The sequence below is a fragment of the Grammomys surdaster genome, unplaced genomic scaffold (genome assembly GCF_004785775.1).
Source record: "Grammomys surdaster isolate TR1022 unplaced genomic scaffold, NIH_TR_1.0 126176, whole genome shotgun sequence".
NCBI lineage: Eukaryota > Metazoa > Chordata > Mammalia > Rodentia > Muridae > Grammomys > Grammomys surdaster.
In genome coordinates, this window is record NW_021620983.1 from 1,057,837 (window position 1) to 1,067,880 (window position 10,044).

Genomic DNA, 10,044 nt, shown 5'->3' on the forward strand with positions numbered 1-10,044 from the left:
GGTATACTCCTTTCATGAGGGAGTAATTTTCTGATTTCTGAGGTATAGACCCTTGGCTGGGCCTCACAGTTTCTTCACAGAAGAGTTAGGGGAGCAGGTTTCTCTATCTCCTAGGTGTGTGCTCTTTAAAACATTTTCTGTTAGGTTTCCAAGAAGGGTTGATGTAAGTTGCAGAATTAAACTGGCATCGAATTTATACCAGAAGTCTTACAACGATGTCATTGTATTTTCCTCACAGTCTTTTTTCAATCTTTCAAAAGCAAGGTGTGAGAAATGCAGTTGGCCTGGGATCTGAGGCAGATGTTCCCACCAAGTTGTTTTCATCTGAGTTAACTGATTTCTTTAAGGCTTGGGACTGGAAGAGCATGTCAGGGATTTAACGCACATGTTAAATTGAATATGGAGAGGGCATGGGCAAATATTTTTACTAGACCAAACCTGATGCATGGATGACTTAATTTCTCTATGAGCTTCTTCAGTTAATCATGGCAAGAGAAATCAAAGGGGCAGAGAAAGCAAAGCGAGGATTCACTGGGCATTTGCCATTTTGCCTGTGAAAAAAGGAATAGGAGGTGCCAAGGAGACTAACATCTGAGCCTACATGGAGCCAGAAATTTAAAATTACTCCCTCTGCCAAGAAAAGCAATTACATGAAAGTTGGTTCAGATACATAGTTTCAAAGCTGCATAATTTGGAAAAAATAACACCATAGTTTTGGAAGCTAAGCACACATCAGATTGCAAATGATAAGAAATCTTACGGCAAGGAAGCACACAGTTCACCAGTACCATGTTAAATGCACTAGCTCTTCCATTTTAGCTGGTATGTTTTTTTAAAAAATATATATATCATATGAGGTTGAAAAGGCTTAACTACCTGGATCATGGATTCGTGACCTCTGTGGTTATCTGTGCTTAGCTGAATTGCCCTATATTTGGTAGGCAGGGCAAGTCCTATCTTGAAGAATCAGTATATCTCCTTGGCAGGAGAAATGTCAGAAAATCTGAAAAAAAAAAAAACCTTATGATGCAGAAGTCCATATCCATCATGGTTGGATCCCAGACATCCTTAGTGATTATAGATGGTACTCAGGCAGGAGTCTCTTACCAAAATCCCTCAAATGCCCCTATAGTTAAGCGATGATTCATCCACTTACTACCACTAATTACAGACCCCAGTTAACACGAACACTCTTGAACAGGCCTTGTTAATATACTGTCCATTCTGCCAGGATGGATACATACTCCACAGAAGCTGGGTGCTATGGAGCTTGGTCTGCTCAGTCTGGGCTTTATCACAGGGATTAAGACCTGTCATTTAAAATGATGCTATGCCCACATTCTCCATTACTCCAGTAATGACTCAACAGCTGCTGCTTGAAGCCATGTTGTTGGTCCATTGACTTAGTGCAATATAGTGAAGTAGGTTTCCATCATGGATCTCAGCTACATTAATTGCTGTGTTTAGAGGTCGGCTGTTGAGCCTTTAATCCCTCTTAATGGCAGTGATATTTAATTGAATAGAATTACATTCAATTACTCTAAGTGTAGTAGGAAGTGCTCATCTGCTTGTTCTGCATTAAACTTTAATTTTTAAAAAAGATTTCTGAAATAGTCAAACTTCAAGGTGTGTACCAGATTATTTTGTGGCTTCTAGTACCAACTAAAAATATCATAAATAAAACACCCTGATGTGAGGCGACTGGTAGCAGTTTCTGAACTTTCTCTTTTTTTTTTTTTTCAGGAGCATTTATCATTTTGTTTGTTTGTTTGTTTGTTTGTTTCCTTTTGCTTGAGACATGGTTTCATGTAGCCCAGACTGACCTAGGACAGCCTATGTAGCTGAAGATGATCTTATGAGTCATACACTGAACGAGTAGCAAAATAGGACAAAAATGTGGAAAATGAATGAAACGATTACTTCTAGGAAGGTGAAAATGTAGGACACAAGGCTGAGGGCTTTGGTTGGCTAAGAAAACACCAAGAACAATGCATTTGGTGTTTTTAAAGTACAGACTCTGGGTATCTGACTGCTGCTGGGTCAGCCGTGGCTTCACTGAGAAATATGAGGGAGAAAGAAGGCATAGCTCACTCGGTACACCCTTGACCTCCCGAGTCACATCCACGGGACCAAACCAACCCTGTTGTTCTGGTCGCTACTATCTAACTGGGGCTCTTACCTAAGCCAAAGCTTTTAAAAATTTCTGTGCTTCTGGCCCCTTTCCACTCAATACCCTCTTTGCAGGTACATAAACTAGATATACAAATTAAATATTTACTGACAATAAATCACAAAGAAATTTATTATTATAAACAGTTCTTCGGTATACATGTAATTAATTTTAAAATTTATTAGAGAGGAAAGCAAATTTGCATGCCATAATGAAATGAGCATGCAGGTTTGCCTAGCACGATACAACCCGAAGATATTCTGATCTGATACTTATAAACCAAGGAGCAGTGGTAGGAAAATACGAGAACTTTATTTTCTATGATGAAATCATTATGTCTCTATAGGAGCAGAAGGCTTTGTGTGCCTAGTACAAACTCTGTTCTTCGTAACATGCTGTATACCATGAGCCATGCTGTTACAGGAAGTATTGATTGGTGTTGCCTGGCATGTTGGCATGTGTAGCACAAAGTTCTCACATCATATGTTCAGAATCAAGGAGAAAGTGAAGTAAGTCATCAATGGGATTTTTACATGTCTTATTTTGGTCATTGTGAATTTGGAAAGCTTTCTTGCCAACATTTTCATGATCCCCACACTCAGCTATATGATCATAGATGAGCTGCCAGCCACACTTAAAGTACTTCAGTGTAAACTTTCCACTGGGCTTTGTCCAGACTCTGTCCCACAGGTGAACTCTGTAGGGAGTGGAGTCGTCCTGACTCAGTCAGATGCCCTAGCTTGTAAAGGAGCTAGAATGTACAGGAGCCAAGGATGACTCAGAGCCTGTGAGACATCTGTTTTCTCAGAAGCTCGCTGTCTAGTCAGGTGCTGAATTATAACCAAGAACACAGCTTTGAAGATGTGTAGCCCAGCAGGGCTCTGGATCACAGACTGTGTCTCCAAGGCAATGGGGCATCCTGACCTTGAATATCACAAAACCATCTTGTGAATCACAGTTCAGATCCCTGTGTCAGTGTGGTGTTTCAGCCCATCACACACACCCCGAAGACCAGAGATGCCAGTCTCTCAGACCAGAGACACCAGTCTCCCAAAGGTGGGTACAGGCCTGGACCCAGCCATGCAAACAAACAAGACAAAGACCAGACATTCTTTGTTGGTTCCCAAAGGCTCTACTTCTAATCCTGAAGCTCACTAGCTGTGCTGGCTAGAGTTTTGTTCACTTGACACAAGCTAAGAGTCATTGAGAAAGAGGAAGAAAAGAGTGTCCTGTAGGCAAGCCCGTGGGGCGTTTTCTTTATTAATGATTGATGGGAAGGGGTATTGAAGCTCATTTTGAGTAGTGCCACTACTCTTGGGCAGGTGATCCTGTCTTTCATAGGGAAGCAGGCTGAGAAATCCATGAGGAGCAAGCCAGAAAGCAATGTTTCACTATGGCTTCTGGTAACTGCCTGAGTTCCTGACCTGACTTCCCTCAGAGATTGACTGCTATCTGGAATTGCAAGCCTAAGTAATCTCTTTACTCCCTAGGATGCTTTTGGTCATGGTGTTTTATCACAGCAATAGAAACCTTAGCTAAGACAGCTACTGTCAAATCTGAATTCAGATTCCTTACTTCTAAAATGGCCATATTCTGTAGATCATTAGTCCTGCATAACTCCTCACCCAAACAATTTCATATAGTGAACAGTTCAGTAACTATCAACTATGTAGACTATTACCTTCTCATCCCTTAACTGCACTATAAGTGTCTTCAATGCTGGCGTTGACTTTCATCTTCTGCACTACAGGAAGATTGTACCAGTTGCGCTGTGTGTGTGGGTACACGATAGTTATAAATCACATGGGGCATTTGGGGAGGTGCCTGTCTTAGTTAGGATTTTCCTGCTGTGAACAGACACCATGACCAAGGCAAGTCTTATTATAAAGGACAATATTTAATTGGGGCTGGCTTACAGGTTCAGAGGTTCAGTCCATTACTATCAAGGCAGGAGCATGGGCAGCATCCAGGCAGGCATGGTGCAGGAGGAGCTGAGAGTTCTACATCTTCATCTGAAGACTGATAGCAGAATACTGGCTTCCAGGCAGCTAGGATGAGGGTCTTAAAGTCCACACCCATTGTGACACACCTACTGTAACAGGGCCACACCTTTTAATAGTGCCCCTCTCTGGGCTGAGCATATGCAAACCTTCACAGTGCCACAATCAAAACCGGGGATAGGAGATGAAAGCAAACCTTCATTCCAGTTTTTTTAAAGGTGAAACCTAGAGGCTAATCTCCCAGGGGCTGCCACTCAGCTTCCTTCAGCTCCTGGCCTTCCCAGGCATCTCTTCTTCCTCTCACTCCCAGACTCTGCCTCCTTTCCCCAACCCCCAACAGTTACCACCTTCACATTTCTCCACCCTCCTCAGGGAGAAGAATAATCTCTGGGGCAGAAACTTCCAGTCACCTATCACTACTATATCAGGCCAGCCAGGTGGCTCAGGGGTAATAATGCTTGCCACTCAAGCTGGAGGATCTGAGTTCCATCTGTGGATGGAATTAAAAATCTATATAAGTTTGGCATCTGTCCCTCTGTAATTTTATGGGTGGATAAATGTAAATTTTTTTGGACTGGAAACTGCTGAACTATCGTTTTCTTTTATCCAGTTTAAATTAATTTTTAAGTCTCTTTGTAGGTAGTGCTCAGCTAGAAACATTCTAGCATTAAAGAGGAAAGTGCTAAGTAGGCAAAGCTGTGGGCTTACCTGTACTGGGGCTGGCTTACCATTCAACACACATTCAAATCAAGAGTATTTAGATAGGATTTGTGCAAGAGTCACTTAACTCCAGCTCTATAGGAGATACTGAAATACTTGTTTATAAATTAAAGAACAGTAACACTTCTCAACAAAGCCCTAACGGATAGATTGAGGACATTAAAGTGTATATGGAATATAAAATGACAAAGCTAAATAAATATTTGGGATGTATGAATGAACGGACAGGCTATAAAGCAGATTTCCCTTGCTATTCTCAATTCATCTTTTGTGGGGTTTGTTATTAGTATTGTTGTATTTTCAGACATGTGTTTTCTCTGGGGCTTGGGAGCCCAGAGAATGTTGTAGCTCATTTTTTTCATTAAGATTTCATACATTTTTGTATGTGGATGTTTATGTGCCTCTATGTGTACATGAGTACAGTGTCCTTAAAGGCCTGAACAGAGAATCATATCACTTGAGCTAGAGTTATAGTTGGTTGTAAGCTGTCCCATGTGGGTTCTAGGATCTGAACTCTTGTCCTTTGCAGTCTCTTAGCTGCCAAACCATCTCTCTAGCTTCAAGACTGAGTTCTAGACTGAAATTTAGCTCACAGTAGCATACGAATTAAAAATGAAATCATAGTTGTTTAACATGAGTCCAGGGCTCAGTCCTTACAGCTTTATGACTAGAGCAAGTGGCACCTCCATTTCTACTGGATCCAGATCCTCTTCTCTGAAATCTGAACATCTCTCTAGATGTTACTCCTCTGGACCCTTTACACTTTCACCACTTCTCTGGCTCTTTGATCTCTAATTTGGCTCCAGGATCGTTTGGCTCTATTTTGCTCTACTCTGTCATTTCACTTCACGGCCCAGGTTATTCGCACATATTGTACACATCACTGAACTTGCCCTGAGCTTCCGGAAAGTAACAATAACTGTATTAAAAGAATTTACATTACTAGCGGGAGAAAAAGAGCACAAACATATCAGTGATAAACTATCAGGGTAATTTTCACTAAGGACTCATGCTATGACATGCTGTGCTGGGAATGGTGACACCTAAGAGAGCTAGGAGCGAGCCACGAGCCACGTATGAGATTTGGGGAGGATTTGGGGAAGTGAGACCAGCAAATACAAAGGCTGTAAAGGGGAATCGTTTGACGAGTCCTAGAAATGGAAGCAAGCAAGGTAAATAGATCAGAGTTGGGGAGGGAACAGTTCGCAGGAGGAACAGGAGCAGCTTCGTGAGGCCAGCCTGCATCTATCTGGGGCTTCATTTTCACCTGCTCTCTATTCCCACTGTTGCCCATAAAGTGAACCCTGACTCTGTCACCCACATGCCCAGTATTTCTTAACATGTCTACCTGCCCATCTCTTGAATCATTCTGTCCCACCCAGGGCTGTCATCCTCTCTCACCCAAACACTCTCGATTTTCCTTTTGTCTTTAGTCTTATTTTCTCAAGACTAATCCCAGTGCTTCACTAATCCAAAATGAAAAGCTGAATTATCTCACTATGGAAAATCTGATTCTCTACAGGACATAAAGTCCAGCTTCCCATCATGACAGAACCGTCTTTACAGCCTGCTGGCGCTTTCTGCCAGCGGCTTAAAACAAGATGCACCAGGATTCCCTCCATCCCTAAGGCCTTAGATAAGTCGTCCCATGTTCTCTAATTTTTTTTTTCTGATAACTTTTTACTTCCATACATTTGTAAACAGATTCGAAGGTTGTTCACATTCTTCTCACTTTTTACTGTCAACATTATGTGATCAACTTTTTATCATCCGCAAAGCCTGTCACTTGTTTCTAGCCAACAGAACATAGTAAAGTCAAAGGGCTTCCTCTTCCATTACTACATGAATGTCATATCACCATTGCTGGGAGACTTCTTTGCTTGCACTAACAAGGGCAGCTGCTGCAGTGAGGGAATCGAGAACTAGTTCAGGACCAGAGACTCAGTGGTCAGTCAAGAACCTTAGGACCTCAGCTGAAGAAAACAAATAAGTAAATCATGATAATTAATACCGAGTGTCAACTCCACAGGATCTAGGACACAAACCAAGCTTGTAAAGGATTATCTAGACTGTGTTAATAAAGGTGGGAAGACCCACTTTATCTGTGAGTGGTGCTATCAGGGTTAGGGGGTGGGGTCTTACACTGAGAAGAGGAAAGTGAGCGGAGCACCAGCATTAATCTCTCTCTGCTTCCTGGCTACAGATACAGTGTAACCAGCTGCCTCCTGCACCTGCTGCCATGACCACCCCCCACTTCTAACTGTGAGTCAAACCCTTCCTCCCTTTTGTTTCTTGTTACATATTTTGCCACAACAAGACAAATAACTAACACAGAGGTGCTACAACAAGCATGCGCACATGGAAGAGATCCTGCTGCGTTTGAGCGTCAGCTGAGATCATCACTCCAGCCTGTTCTTTGACTGGAGCCATGGAAGACTCTAAAACAGGTGTTCTAAGTAGGCCGAGCTTTAAAACTGCAGGCATCTTACGTTATTTTAGTTGCTTTTTTGTTTTTGTTATTTTTAGATACAGTCTCATGTAAATCCAGGTAGACCTTGAACTCACTATATCACCAAAATTGACTTTGAACTCATAATCATCCTGCTTCTGCCTCCCAGTGCAGGTGCCTGGATCTATTCTGCAGCCCTGTGAGCACCATGTCATCCCAGGCCTATGTGCCTTTATCTCTCTGATGGAAATGCTTTGCCCTGGCTCACACATCCTTCAAAGATGGACAAAACACCCTCCCCAAGTCAGGCATTTTGTTGTTCTTTCCCAGCAGGTACTGTCTCCCTGGAGAGAAGGCAAACACCTTGTGGAGGAGTCAGAGGGTCACACATCATGCACTTGATTAAGTTTGTTACTGAGTGTGTCAGATTTACATCCTTCTTTAGTGCCAATACAGCCTAATTTCATTTCCTAAAAATATTTAAGTAGGATTTCTCCCATGAAAACCCCAAAATACTGTTCTTAGGAAGAGAGCTCTTAAGCACATGAGAGTACTAATTTCTTTGCTCTCTGATTTATACTGAGTCCCAGTATTTTTCTTAATTTTTCTGTCATAATTTTCTTTCACAAATGTGTGATCACCTTTCCAAACTCCCCACAACTATACAGATTTACAAAATTACACAGAGTGTTAGGGGAAAACCCCAGTTATGATCAGGGCAGATGACTGGCCCTGTGGTCTCTGCTTTGTGTGCGTGTGCCTGTGTGTGTGTGTGCCTGTTCATGTGTTCTTCTTCTCTGTTCTTGAACTCAAACCCCAAATCTATTCCAGCTTACACTGATGTTATCTTTTATCTTTCCAGCCTCCAACTTCCCCTGGGGAAACTTGTTGAGAGAGAAGCTAATTTTCTCACTGCATTTTCTCTAATTGAGATATGTAATTTGAAATTCTAATTCTCAATGATAGCTTATTTCTTCCATAGCATAATGGCACTTGATAGTTATGAGCAGAATCTCTCTTTTAGGTCATTGCTGGGGGGAAAAATCAGCTACACTCAGCTCAGAATCTTCTCTCGTGTGTCAACTTCACACATCTAAATCTAGGCATGGCAGTAATTGGGAACCCCTGTGTGTAACTCACAATGTTGACAGGAGCTTGGAAAATAAGACTTGCAAATGCAGCCATGAGCGGACGCACACATTGGCTACAGATTCCTGGGTACAAGCCTGAGACAGTTGTTCTGATGCTTTGCTACATTTTGCTTTGGTCCTGAATGTGGCAATACGTTCCTCCCTAAGATTTCTAGGACCTTTCCCATCAGCCATTCCGTTGTAACAGACTTCTCTATAGATGCGGCCATCAACTATGGAAAAGAAAAAAAAATGTCTCTCATTTGGAAAATTGCTCTTTACATAGCATAAATAGTCTTGAAACGTCTGTTATCCCAAGAGCTCTGATGAGTCTGAAAGCAGGACATCATGCCCCAGTAGCTTAATAACATAAAGCCATCATCTTTAATAATGGTAATGAAAATGATGTCTTAAGTAGCACTCTCCTGATTCTGCAAGCATTTCCGCATGCTTTGCTGTATTAGATGACTACCCGTATCTTGGGCTTTGGTGATAGTGTAATTCCTCTCTTCCTAGGGGGACTCAGAGAGCTCCTCATTTCCTTATAATCAGCACCACCAGTGGAATTGAAAACAGACTCTGGTGTTTTTCATACCAGCCCATGTCTCTTTTCAGCAGTGTGTATTTTCCCTGTCTCCATCCAGTCATGGATAACCTTGGTCCATGTGAGTTTAAGAGACTTTCCAAGTCGGGAGTAATTTTTCTGTTCTGGGTTCCCACCACTCAAACACCCATGTAGTGACCCACCAGTGAGGCTTTGAAAACTTTTCTGTCTACTATTTGTTCACGAGGGAACGAATCTCAGCTTCAGAGTTTCTGGAAAAGAAGAGAAGAGTGAAAAGGGCTTCATTTCATTTTCACATCTGAAAGACTTTACTTGTAGGTGAGCTCCAGAGTTCCCCTTTCTTCCTTTAAATGTGTGTATGTATGTGTGTGTGTGTGTGTGTGTGTGTGTGTGTGTGTGTACAACCACACATGCATGCATGTGCACCTTTGTGTACATGCGTGTAGAGGCCAGATACTGATATCACATATCTTTCTCCATGGCTCTCCATCTTGGTTTTTGAGACAGGGTTTTCCATGAAATCTAGACCTTGTTGAATCAGTTGGATTGGCTGGCCAGTGAGCTCCAGAGATCCACCTGTCTCTGCATTCCAGTCCTTGGATTATAGAACCCAAGTTCTCATGAAAACACTTTCACCATGGAAAATATTTGATGGTATTTATAGCCATTTTTGCAATTTTTTTCTCATCAACCCTATAATCTATGTTGCTTGGGGATCTATTGGTATCAATAGCATTAACAGATTTTCTTCTCAGCTTATGGGACATGTTTATCACTTCTTGTGTTTCTAACCCCTTTAAGCATCTTTTATCCTGTATGTTAAGTCCTTTGGGAAGGACTATTTGAGTTTGGGTCTTTTTAAAAAAATTATGTTGAATTTGCTTTGTTAGCTTTAAAGGTTAGTGATCTGTGGATGAACTTGGCCTTTTTGAGACGTGTTTCTATGTTTTATTGACACTAGCCTAGGATGTTCTTTACTTCTGGGCTAGTTTCACATTGTTATAGCAACA